The sequence below is a fragment of the Pleurodeles waltl genome, chromosome 1_1 (assembly GCF_031143425.1).
Source record: "Pleurodeles waltl isolate 20211129_DDA chromosome 1_1, aPleWal1.hap1.20221129, whole genome shotgun sequence".
NCBI classification, from domain to species: domain Eukaryota; kingdom Metazoa; phylum Chordata; class Amphibia; order Caudata; family Salamandridae; genus Pleurodeles; species Pleurodeles waltl.
Genome location: NC_090436.1, coordinates 457,424,663 through 457,437,847, shown reverse-complemented (window position 1 = coordinate 457,437,847; position 13,185 = coordinate 457,424,663).

Sequence of the window (13,185 nt, the reverse complement as noted above, 5' to 3'; positions counted from 1 at the left end):
TGACAATCACAAGGCTTTAAAAACTTTCCTAGATGAACAGGACAAGAAATGGATGTAGTTAGAGCCCTGTCAAATAAAAGGAAAACTTGACTCTTGTTCCTTAAATGTGCCGTAGTCTCATTGGTATTGAGGACTTTTGAATGCCTTTTAGCACTCTGCTGAGTCCCTCCTTATCAATAATGACTCCTCCTAATAAGAATATTATTTTCCAAGATCTAATTTGAGGTTAACTTGTTGTATTGTCTGATTCCCTTTTTCTATTGTTAAAATAATAGGGAAACTTTGTGATCTAAAAGGTGAGACTTAATCACCTTCTTGTTTTCTCATCACATTACCTGTCAAGGTTAGTTCATACTCACTCATTGTCTAATATAATTATATTCTTGATAACTGACAGTATAAGATCATACATATTCTGTTTGGTTTGCCTACATTTGGATTGTATAATCTTCTGAACAGGTTACATGTGATAGTTTCACTACGCCATTTCCTGCAGGGTATACTAAATCATTACAACACGTGCTATCCATGTATGCAATTTTTTATAGATTTTCAAGACACAGATGGAGATAAATGTATGTGACCTGACCTCTGAATATCAACCATGATAGCGGCAGACGATATGCATATCACAATGTATATTCCGCATTGCCCCGAGGGATGTTCTCTCTTCTTTGTCGCCCACTCCATGGCATTTGTAGAAAGTTGGGTTGGGTGTTGGGACATAGGGGTGGAGAGGGTGTTATTATTATTTTTTCTTCTTTCGTTTTTTTATTCTTCATCTTCCTTTCTTCCTTTCTTTTCCTCCTTTCTCTCCTTTACACCTACTTGCTTGAAATGTTACAGTTGTTACAAGTGAGATTCTCATACTAGACTTATACTATTTCATCCAATATAGTACCTCTAGGACTCCATCTCACAAGACCATAGCCAGTACGTGTTTTGATCCCTACACATATAGCACTTATTGTTTTTTTTAACTTTATTGTGAAAGGATAAATTATACACATATTCAACTGTTGTACATCAATGATAGCCCATACTTCTGCAGATACCCTTCTTACATAAGAATAATTGTGACTCTAATTTTTTCTAGTTTTGCTACCTTCATTCTAGGCCCTCTATTTACCATACTTTTGATACACATCGCTACGCACCTCTACTATATAACATCCTTCTATGGCTAATGCTAATACAATAGAAAATATCGATATTGTATCTTTGAACGGTAAGGGTATGAACCATTCAATAAAACGAAGAAAGATAATGAAGTATTGATTCAAAACCAAAGAAGATATTATCCTCGAGACCAGTATTCCAGGGACAGAAGCTCTCAAAATCAAAAACAATTGGATTGATGATGTACACTGTTCTCCGGCAGTCCACAAAAAATTATGTGTGATTACAGTAATCTCCAAAAAAGCCAACAGAAGTAAGACTGGTCAAAACAACTCTAAAGAAGGATGAGACTAGATTACATGTTGTTAGTATATACTGTCCAAATATTGATCACTGTAACTTCTGGAGTACAATTTAAGAGAAATTAGGCCAGCTGCCTACTAATGACCTCCTAATTGTAGCTGGAAATTTCAACCTCTCTGTGGATACCATAATAGATAGACAATCTACTTGTAATTAACGCCCACCTAAATCACATAGAATTCTAAAGGATATTTGCACTAAGTATGACCTTAAAGATACATGGAGACTCTAACATGCCGACTCAAGGGATTATACCTTTTATTCTCCTACTCATAATTTATACACAAGAATAGACTATATCCTTATCTCTGGTTCTACTCACCTTATTGCCCAAACAAATATTTCACCAATAATAATTTCTGACCATGCATGCATCAATACACTACTAACTGGGACCTACTCTAGAACCCGTATCAAACAACGGCGTTTCAACAATGAGATTTTAAAAGACCAGGAGAATATAAAGAAAATTGAAAGGGCCATTTCTTACTTTCTCACAAATAACTCCTCCCCCAATATACATATACAAACTCTTTGGGACGCTCTCACAGCAACTTTAAGAGGTACTTTAATAGAAATGAAATCTAGAATCAATAAGAGAAAAATTCAATCCCTACTGGAACTGAAGAATGAGATTTGTCTGTTAGAATTCTCCCATATCAAAACTCTGGACAAGCAGATTCTTACCAACCTTAGTGCAAAGAAATATGAATATAATAGAATACTCAGCGAACAAGCAGGCATATAAATTGATACATTTAAAGGCCTTAAAATCTGTGAGGCCAACAAAGCAGGAAAAATACTAGCATCATACCGTAAACACAAACAAAATCAAAAGAACATAACTTCAATCAGAGATAAGTTGAACTCAATCCACACTAACCCCCAAAACATTATAGACACTTTTAGACAATTTTATCTGGAGGATAACCAAATTACAGTCAGACAATGTATAGAGTATTTAAGTAAATTACAGATCCCCAAACTATTTGAAGAAGATAAAGCAGTATTAGCCATACCAATCTCTACAGCTGAAATTACCGACTCTATTAACACACTAAAAGATAATAAGGCCCCGGGACCCAATGGTTTCAGTGGCAAATTTTACAAAACATTCACAAACTCCCTTCAACATACTCTATCAGAACTGTACAACACATATGCCTCCTTTGGAAAAACTAACGGTACATCCACTGCAGCAAACATAGTTGTCATTTCCAAGGATGGGAAGGATCTTTTACTACCGAAGAATTATAGACCAATCTCGCTAACAAATATCTACTCTAGGCAAAAAATTTAGCCAAACGCCTTAGGCCCTCATTATGACACTGGTGGTAATTCCTGCTTACCGCCACGGTGACGCCGCCAACATACCGCCGCGGTGGTGAATATCCATTCACCATATTATCACACAAACACCAATCTGACAGAATACAGCCACATACACAAATCTTCAAGACCAAAGTACAGTGCTAAAGTGGCGGTCCCAAAATCCATAGCGATACACCAACAAAACAATGTCCATCACATTATGACCCACGAATCACTACAGCGGACATTCAACAGCGGTAAACCATTGGTGATACATACTGCCGCGCTCAGAATGGACACCCACATACAAAACAACACCACTGTGCCAATATGAAAAACACACACCTGACACACATACACCCACCACACCCACACACCCACACCACTATAGAATGCACAGCCACATTACCCATAACTCCTTACCAACAACAATTGCCACCAGGAGACTGAGAAGAAGAGCACTGAGACAACTAGACACACACACCACTTAAACCCATACACCCCTCATGCACTCCACATCACACACCCCACCACATCACCCAACACACCCTCACCAACACACATCATACAACACCAATGACACCACAAAGGCACCCCCGTTTCACTGAGGAGGAGTTAAGGGTCATGGTGGAGGAAATTGTCAGGGTAGAGCCACAGATCTTTGGAGCATAGGTACAGCAGATAACTATAGCAAGGAAGATGGACCTATGGCGGAGAATCGTGGACAGGGTCAATGCCGCGGGACAGCATCCAAGAACAAGAGATTACATCAGGAAAAGGTGTAACGACCTACAGGAGAAGGTACGTTCCATTGCAGCAAGACACCAGCTCGCCATACAGAAGACTGGCGGTGGACCCCCACCTCTTCCCCCACAGCTCACAGCATGGGAGGAGCAGGTACTGACAATACTGCATCCTGAGGGACTCGCTGGAGTTGCTGGAGGACTGGACACTGGTAAGTCAATATTTACTACCTATCACCCCCCCCAATACCTGCATGCCATCACACACCCACACCCTCACTCCCATCACTCCACTCCATCCCACACACTGCACCTACATATCTCACTAATCCCAATGCCAAGTCCTGCATGCCATACCAATGCATTGACAGCCCTCCCAGCCCTGTATGGACACCCATCACTAAAGCATGCACAGCATACTGAAACTAACATAACCACAATACATCACTATACACAAGCAAAAGCTGACAGGGCAACACCAGCCATGGAGGGGAAGCTAGGGAAGTACAAATGTCATACACATGAAGCATAATACATCATTTACATCCCCACAGGTACAACAGCCAATGCCAGTGGAGAGGAGGTGCCACCACTATCCGGTCCCCCAGCAGACGAGGCCCCCAGTGATGTCAGTAACTCTGGACTTCTGGATCTGGAGGACCTACCTGGGCCATCAGGGACCAGTGGACAGCTGGTCACCCAAGCCTACTCACAGACCACCACAAAGCCTCCCCCATCAGGAACCAGCACCACAGCACCCACCTAGCATACCCACACCTCTGTCCCCAGGACACGTCAATCAGCAGTGTGCCCACCTTTACAGGAACCCCAGGTCACACCTCGCCCCCAAGACAATCAGGGACCTGGGGTCAGTGGCAGTGGGTACACCGTTCAGGGGACACAGGCACAGGCCAACAGGGACACTTGGAGGACTGCCGTGCACCAGGGAGAGGACAGGAGCAGGGAACTGACTCTCCAGGAGGCACTCTTCGAGATCCTGGGAGCCTACCAACATTCGCAGGACACGATGGGCCAGATCCTAGACAACGTGCAGGAGAACAGGCGGCTGAAGGAGGGACAGTATCAGTGGATCAGAGAGGACTTGAAGGCCATTAACAACACCCTGATCTCCATAGCAGGGGTGCTGGCAGACATGGCCAACATCATGAGGGAGGCAAAGTACACCAGCGGGCCCCTACCACTAGCCAGCAACTGAACAGCCCTCCACTTCCGCTAGTGGCCAGGAGGCCCCGCCACAGGACCCACAGGCCACCAGCATCCCTCCCCCGCAGAAGGTGAACCACCCCCGCAAATGTTCCCTGCGACCCAGGCAGAAGCCAGAGACACTTGCTAAGACCACCACCAGGAAATAAGACTCTCCTGATTGTCCCCCTTGTGTCTCACTCAGGCACCTTGCCCACCTTGAACTGCCATTGCTCCCCTTCCTATGTCCCCTTGGACACTGCAGCTGTGCCACAAACAGACTGGAACAATACCCTGAAATAGATTTTCACGGGAAAATAATCAAATTGGCAGCCTATACAGATGACATCTTAATCTTTTCTGATGACCCTCACTCATCTATGCAGACACTTATGGACACAATTGAACACTATTCACGTGTTATAGAAAAATATCGGTACACTGTTCCAGTAGAAGGTAAGGAAAACACATGGGGAGGTCCTAAATTTTAGGAGCAAATAACCTCACACTTCCAAGAGGATGTCATGCTTCATCATCGGTACAGCTCCTCGTCAGACCGGCGCTGCAATGTCTGACGGGCTCCACCCCAGATGGGGGGGCTCTTTGCCGGAGATCTTTTACAATGATGGTGCCATGACCCCAGGATTAAATGGGGGGAGAAAAAGGGAAATAGGAGTGAAAAATGATTAAAATTGGTTCTCACAACCTCCAATGGTTAAAAAAGTTTATTAGACCAGATGGAAGGTCGGGGACCAAGATTAAAAACAGAAAATATAGTCAAACGAGTGAAATAGAAATTATGATCAATCACTCTATTGGAGTATAAGAGTGAGAGGGAGGTAGGACAATTTTCAAACCACCCTTTGCATGGGTCAACATGTTTCGCATCCTAGTGGCCCATCCGGGTCCATTGATGCTTCGTCAGGACCAAGTTGACTATCTAATTCTCCTAATAAAAAGGGACTAATGTGTCTTCTTAATTCAAATCCCAGCGTTACAGGTGGCTCACAAAATATGGAACAGACATCAGGTCACTTACATTAGTCAGGAGCATACGTTTCCTAACTAAGACCCTGAAAAATGAAATAAATCAATTGATTAGTTAGCAGGATGAAGCAGACCTATCAAAAAGAGTGCTACAAACGTGAACTCGTGTAAAACAGTGTCCGTGTAGACAGGTGCAAAAGTGCATATAGACATATGTAAACAGAGCATACCACCCCCATTAGAGGATTATGCTCCATAGGCCAACGCGAACCAATGGTCGGGCGCAGTTACCAGTCTAAACAGGAAAGCACAATCACATCAACAAAGAAAAATCATGAGCAGCAATTAATATAATCTAAGTACGTCTTATAAATCAGAAACACGTAGATTTTAAAAAGAAATTGGTCAATTAGGTTCACATAATCTGCAAATATCTAAATTAGGTATGTTCAAAGTTGGTATCGCATGTAACATGGTAGTCCCAGTTTCATAAAAGCATATTGAAAAAGGCCAAAATCACTATGGACAGAAAAAAGGAAAAAGAGAAAAAAAGGGGAGGTGCTATTGATAAGAGTATTGACGTAAATGCCGAAGCAAAGCAATCACGCAAGGTCCATGGGTGTCCCCCTAGGGAGTCGTAACCAAAGCTCTAACTGACTCGAAAGTAGTCAGTATCATGATTTGCGCGTTGTAATGGTTATAAATAGAGGAATCGTAATCGCGAACCCCATGGAGACTGGGGTTAATACCGGCACTTACTTGAAATGCTGCCGCGACCGGAGAGAGGACCTACCCGGGTCCGCGTATCCTGGAAAGTGCCAGGATGTCGGTAGACCGGGATGTTAAATCCTCCGACCCGGAAGGGGAAAGGAGGTGTGGCCGTGGCGCGTTAGAGAGACGTCCGGTCACGTGACGCGCAATTCTATTTTAAAGTAGAAATCGAGAAAGGTCGTGGTAGAAAACTCACGGAGGGCATAGAAACAGAAAAGGGATTAAACCGAGTGCTGATTGAGAGCTGTGAATTCAGGAATCAAAGAATGAAATAAAAACAAAGTTTTACATTGAACTGTGTTAATTAATAACCTGTATCTCAATGTTGGTACAGATATGCCCAAGAATTGCATATGGACTAAGCTATGTAGGGAGAGCGAATCACTATTTGAAAATACAGAAAATACAGGTTTTGTAAGTTGCAGTAGTCTGGGAAGGCGTTGATATATATCAATGCAAAAAGGTAAAATTAGCTACTAAAGCTAATCCATGGGATATCATCATTAAGTCCCTGGAGATGGGTGCGTAGTTTGAAAACCCATCGTTGTTCTAACTTGAAGAGGGAGTTAACATTCCTGTATGGGTGGGTTTGAAGGACCACCCACCACATATCGTCTGGGCTATGTGCAGCCTCCAGAAAATGTTGGGACAATTTAGTAGTTGCACGGCCACATCTGATGTTGCTACGATGTTCGTTTATCCTAAGTTTCACTGCTCTGGTAGTCATTCCTATATACTGTAGACCACATGGACAGGTGATCATGTACACGCAATTCTTGGTATTGCAGTTGGTATGTTTAACTAGTCGCCATATCCCAATGAGTTCAAAGGTGATGAATTTTAACTGTTTGGTAAGGGTACAAACACTACACTGTCCGCATGGGAAATGACCAGTCACTGGAGGGATGTCCCAAAGGGGTTGTGTACGAGGTTGTACAGAAGTGGGACGGGGTCTGGTATGAACCAGTAGGTCCTTGATATTGGAAGTACGTTTGAAGGCAAATAGAGGTTTGGGGATCTGTTGTCCTCCACTGCATAGAATAGCCCATCTTTTGTTAACTATTTTTTTAACAGAGTTGGACAAGGGGGTAAAGGTAGATACACAAGTAAGCTTGGTATCTGAGATGTGAGGGGTACTTGATAACAAAGTGTCTCTGTTGCAAGATCTCGCCCGCTTGTATGCGGTATTTACCACAGTATGTGGGTAATGACGTTTGTCAAGTTTATCAGATAATTCATCTGCTTGGGCTTTGAACATATGAGTAGAACTGCAATTACGTCGGAGGCGTAAAAATTGTCCATAAGGAAGATTGTTTCTAAGTGCCTTCGGGTGGTGGCTCTCATACAGTAGGAGACTGTTGCGGTCAGAGGTTTTATGATAAGTGAGTGTGTACAGTTTCCCATTTTCTATACAGATCGTAAGGTCCAAAAAGGGGATCTGAGTCTCTGAAACGGAGGATGTAAATTTCAAAAAGGGATTCAATGAGTTGATCCATGTGATGAACAGTTGTGTATCTGCCGGGGTGCCTTGCCAGACGATCAGGATATCGTCGATATACCTCCGCCATAGTTTAATGTTAGTTTGAAAAGGGTTTGTGTCGGGTAGAATAAACCGTTTCTCAAAATCAAACATGTAGAGGCAGACCAGACTAGGGGCGAAGGTACTGCCCATTGATGTACCTTGGGTCTGGTGAAAAAGCAGATCTTCAAATTGGAAAAAGTTCTCTTTTAGAGCGAGGGAGGCACAGTGCATAATAAAGTGCACTGGGGACGTAAGAGGTTGATCCACCGCCAGAAGAGCCGTCTCTATAACTTGTAGAGTAGCGTCTTGAGGGATGTTTGTATAGAGAGCTTCGACATCCAAAGTGATCAGGGCATGTACTTGTACAGATGAGTTGATGGTCAGGAGTCATGCCCCCTTGCCCAATGGCCATGCCCAGGGGACTTATGTCCCCTGGGCATGGTCATTGGGCATAGTGGCATGTAGGGGGGCACAAATAAGGCCCCCCTATGCCACCCAAAAAAAATAAAAAAATATAAAAAATTATACTTACCTGAACTTACCTGAATGTCCCTGGGGTGGGTCCCTCCATCCTTGGGTGTCCTCCTGGGGTGGGCAGGGGTGGCAGGGGGGGTCCCTGGGGGCAGGGGAGGTCACCTGTGGGCTCATTTTGAGCCCACAGGCCCCTTAACGCCTACCCTGACCCAGGCGTTAAATAGTGGCGCAAATGCGGGGTTTTTTGACCCGCCACCTCCCGGGCGTGATTTTTGCCCGGGAGTATAAATACGACGCATTTGCGTCGCCGTCATTTTTTTAGACGGGAACGCCTTCCTTGCATCTCATTAACGCAAGGAAGGCGTTCACGCAAAAAAATGACGCTATTTGCCCATACTTTGGCGCTAGACGCGTCTAACGCCAAAGTATAAATATGGCGTTCGTTTTGCGCCGAATTTGCGTCAAAAAAAACGACGCTAATTCGGCGCAAACGGAGTATAAATACGGGCCCAGGTATCTAGGTATCTAGAATTTACCACTTTTTTCCAACCACAAGCTACCCTTCAATTCAGAAAGACTTTGGAACTCCTGAACGGCCACTCTAAATTGGTAATTACAGATCCAGAGTGAACGTTTTTTGGGAAATCAGTGACTTTACATAAAATTACTCCTATACTCACACAAACCACATTTTGGTTAATACATAATATTTAATGGACGCCTTCACACCTACACGCAATGAACATAGCAGATACACCTACATGTTGGAACTGCTATGAGGAGACAGGGGACCTATCTCACCTGATCTTTTACTGCAGACAGGTCCAAAAATCCTGGACTGAAGTCTTTTTATTTACCTCCAAACTTTTCCACATTAAACCAGAAAACAATTTCTTATACTTAATCATAGGCTTTGTAGATCCTATTATCAAAAATAAACTGGACCACCTACTTCTTGAGCTTCTGCTCACAGCAGCAATCAAATATGTTACCGCTAATTGGAAATTCACTCAAAAAAACATTTTTACATCATGGTTAAATTGGATAACTCAAATCCGTAGAGTGGATAACACTGCTCTCGAATATTCTCCATGGAAAAAACACTCACATAACATATGGGGCTCCTTGGATACATTCTTTGCTTCCAATAAACCACCATGAACAAATTTCTAGATCTCATTCCAAAAGACACCCAAGTGTATTTAATCATAAACCCTTCTATCATATTCAGTAATATGTAACTCCAAGTAATATCATGCTGAATCTTACTCTATTTCTTTACCCTCTCTCTTTACGTTCCTCACTCTCTTTTCTGTTATCTTTTCTCTGTAAAACTTTACCCAATACAATACAGGCTTGATCATGTATGTATATGTAGTTGATTTCTTTTATTTCCTCTTTACATTGCCTAAGACAAGCAATATATGTACAGAATGCTGTTTTCTTCTATTTTATTCCTTTAAATCCTTTTGAACAAAAAAAAATCAGAAAGTTAAACAAAAGCTCAGGGTCATAAATCAGAGAAGGTCATTCTAGAACTGTAAAAAATAAAGTTTATACATGATCTTTTACAAGGAAGGAAAACATCCTAAAAAGACTGAACAAAAAGTTAGAGCAGGAGAAACTAGTAGGAACAAGAAATCAGAGCCGACTTTACAGTTAGAGCTGTCCTCTAATCATCCAGCCAGGTCATATTCAGAAGTAATGAATTTTTTCTTGGTAAAATCCACACTTGATAAGGAAATACCAGTACTGCCATCACTAAAACCCGATGCCCAAACTTTTCAAACTAGTGCGAGAAATCACTGTCCAAGCATATTTGCTTCTGCCTTGGAATCAAACCCAGCACTTACAGATGCACACTCTAGTGGCAAAATAAAGGCAGGATTAAGAAAGCCTTCTCTCCGGAGCAAACAGGCACATTTTGTAGAAGATAATGTAGATTTGTGGACTGACAGTACTAAGGAGTCATGCACCTTAGTCTGGATGAAGATAGGGAATTTTTGGATCAAAGACGGGAAAGCCTATAATGAAACAAACAAAGGAACTAGGTGCAGCATTTGAAGTAAGAAGGTCATCAGTTCTCACCTGTTAAAATAAGCTGCTATTCATTCCATTATACAAGGGGTGATCCATTACATACTTGTTAGAAATGGGGTCTCTAGTTGGCAGTGGTTTGCACACTGTCCAATTAGGGACCCTCACTCTAGTCTAGGTAAGGGAGTCATACAGCTAAGATAACCCTTGCTCACTCCATTGGTAGCTTGACTCAAGCAGTTAGGCTTTTTCTCAGAGGAAATGTGTAAAGTATTTGTACACATAGTAACACTGTGAAAACACCACAAAAGTACTCCACACCAGTTTAGAAAATATTTTTTTGAGGAGAACAAGACCAAAACAACAAAAACCCAACATACGCTAGTAAAGATGCACATTTTAAAATATTAAATATAGTATAGCGCTTAGAAACACAATAGCTCCAAGTGGGGCTATCAAAAAAGCTTGACGGAGTCGCTTGCAGCAGTCCGGTGCCACCCGTGAGGAAGCACAACCGGCCACAAAGTTGTGTAGAACCCGGTTACAGTACCTTGGAAAACGATGAGGAAACAAAGGCGTTGCATGGAGTCGGGGACATGAGGTGTCGCTGGAGCTGGTTCCTTACTGCTAGACAGAGGAGGTGAAGCATTGGTTCCTTACGGTTGCAGAGAAGGTGATGTGGCATTGGCGTTGAGAGTTGGTTCCTTACGACAAGGTAGGGTTGAAGAGTCCATCAGGTCAAGCCGTGAGGGGTCAATTTTGTGGTGTCACAGTCACACCACAAGACCACAGGCTCTGAGTTGGAGCCGGAATAGGGTGCCACAGATGTCGGTGACACAGCATTCTGGATTCACGCTGTGGCGGGACTTCAAGGTGCTGTGGAGGCATCAGGCCTGCATGGTAGGTCGTGGCTGTTGCATTCAACGGTGACCACGGACGAAGGCAGTCACACGGGGTCAGAGCAGTGCTGGTTCCGAAGTTCTTCTGGACATCGATGCACTAGTTTCTTGTTTGTTGCACTAGAACTCACTCCCAAGGACCCAGAAACATTATTCGGTACCACGTGACAAGTCAGGACACTCAGTAAGAGAGTCCAGGCACTGTCAGATGAAGTCTTTGAAGTCCCTGAGACTTAACAGGAGGCAAGCTCAGTGCAAGTCCTTGGAGAACCTTTTGGAAGCAGGCTATAGACAGTAAAGTCCAGTCCTTTCACTCACAGGACAGAAGCAGCAAGCAGCAGACCAGCAAAACAAAGCAACAGACAGAGTGGCAGTCGCTCTTACAGCATCCAGATCCTCTTCCTGGCAGAATTGTCTCAGTCCAGAAGGATTTTAATTATGTGGTGTCAGTGGTCCACTACTTATATTGATTTCTGTCTTTGAAGCAGGTAAACTTGATAGAAAAATCTTAGTAGTGCACAAGACCCTGCCTTACCCTGCCCTGGCCTCTGACACACTCCTGGGGGTTGGAGACTGCTTTGTGTGAGGAAAGGCACAGTCCTATTCAATTACAAGTGTCATCTCCTCCCACCACTGTAGCTCGGGAAGACCCATCAGCTTGGTGATGGGCCATCAGGATATGAGGGGTACACATCAGCTTCCTTTGTGTGACTATCTAGAGTGAATGCACAAACATCCAAACTGTCATCCTCACACAGATGTGTATTCTGTAGACAAGCAGAGGCACAAAATGGTTAAGCAAGAAAATGCCCACTTGCTAAAAGTGGCATTTTCAAACTCACAGTTCAAAAACCAACTTCACCAAAAGACGTATTTTTAAATTGTGGGTTCAGAGACCCCAAACTCCACATCTCCATTTGCTCCCAAATGGAAACTACACTTAAAAGATATTTCAAGGTAATTTCCATTTTAGAGTATGGGAGAGATTGACCTTGCAATAGTAAAAAACAAATTTAGTAGTATTTCACTATCAGGATATGTAAAGCACACCAGTACATGTCCTACCTTTTAAATACACTGCACCCTGAACTGGGGGGTTGCCTTGGGCCTTCTTTAGGGGTGACTTACACGTAGTAAAAGGTAAGGTTTGGGCCTGGCAAGTGGGTCCACTTGTCAGGTCAAAATAGCAGTTTAAAACTGCACACACAGGCACTGCAATGGCAGGCTTGAGACTTGTTTGCAGGGCTGCTCATGTGGGTGGCACAATCAGTGCTGCAGGCCCACTAGTAGCATTTGATTCACAGGCTCTGGGCACACCTGATGCACAATACTAGTAAATCAAATATGCCAATCATTAAAAAAATCACCAGTACAATTTAGACAGAGAGCACTTGCACTTTAGCACTGGTCAGCATTGGTAAAGTAGCCAGAGTCATAAATCCAGCAAAAATTAAATTCAGCACAGGATCCACAACAGGAGTTCAGAAGCAAAACGGTTGGGGATAACCCTCCAAAAAGGACAATTTCCAACACTACTTCATAGAGGGAAATGTCTTTGCCTCTTGCAGTGCCATTCAGTGTAGAGTGAGCCCCTTTCATGACCAAAGAACACAAGCATTGGCAAGGCAGGCTGCTGTACAATATGACTTAAAGTAAAGAAAAAAGTGTGATAATCAGCCAGCATTGGCCATATCATAGTGAATTGTTTCTAGACCATGTTGCACAGCGGCCCGGACTGCTGTGAAATATGTTACAA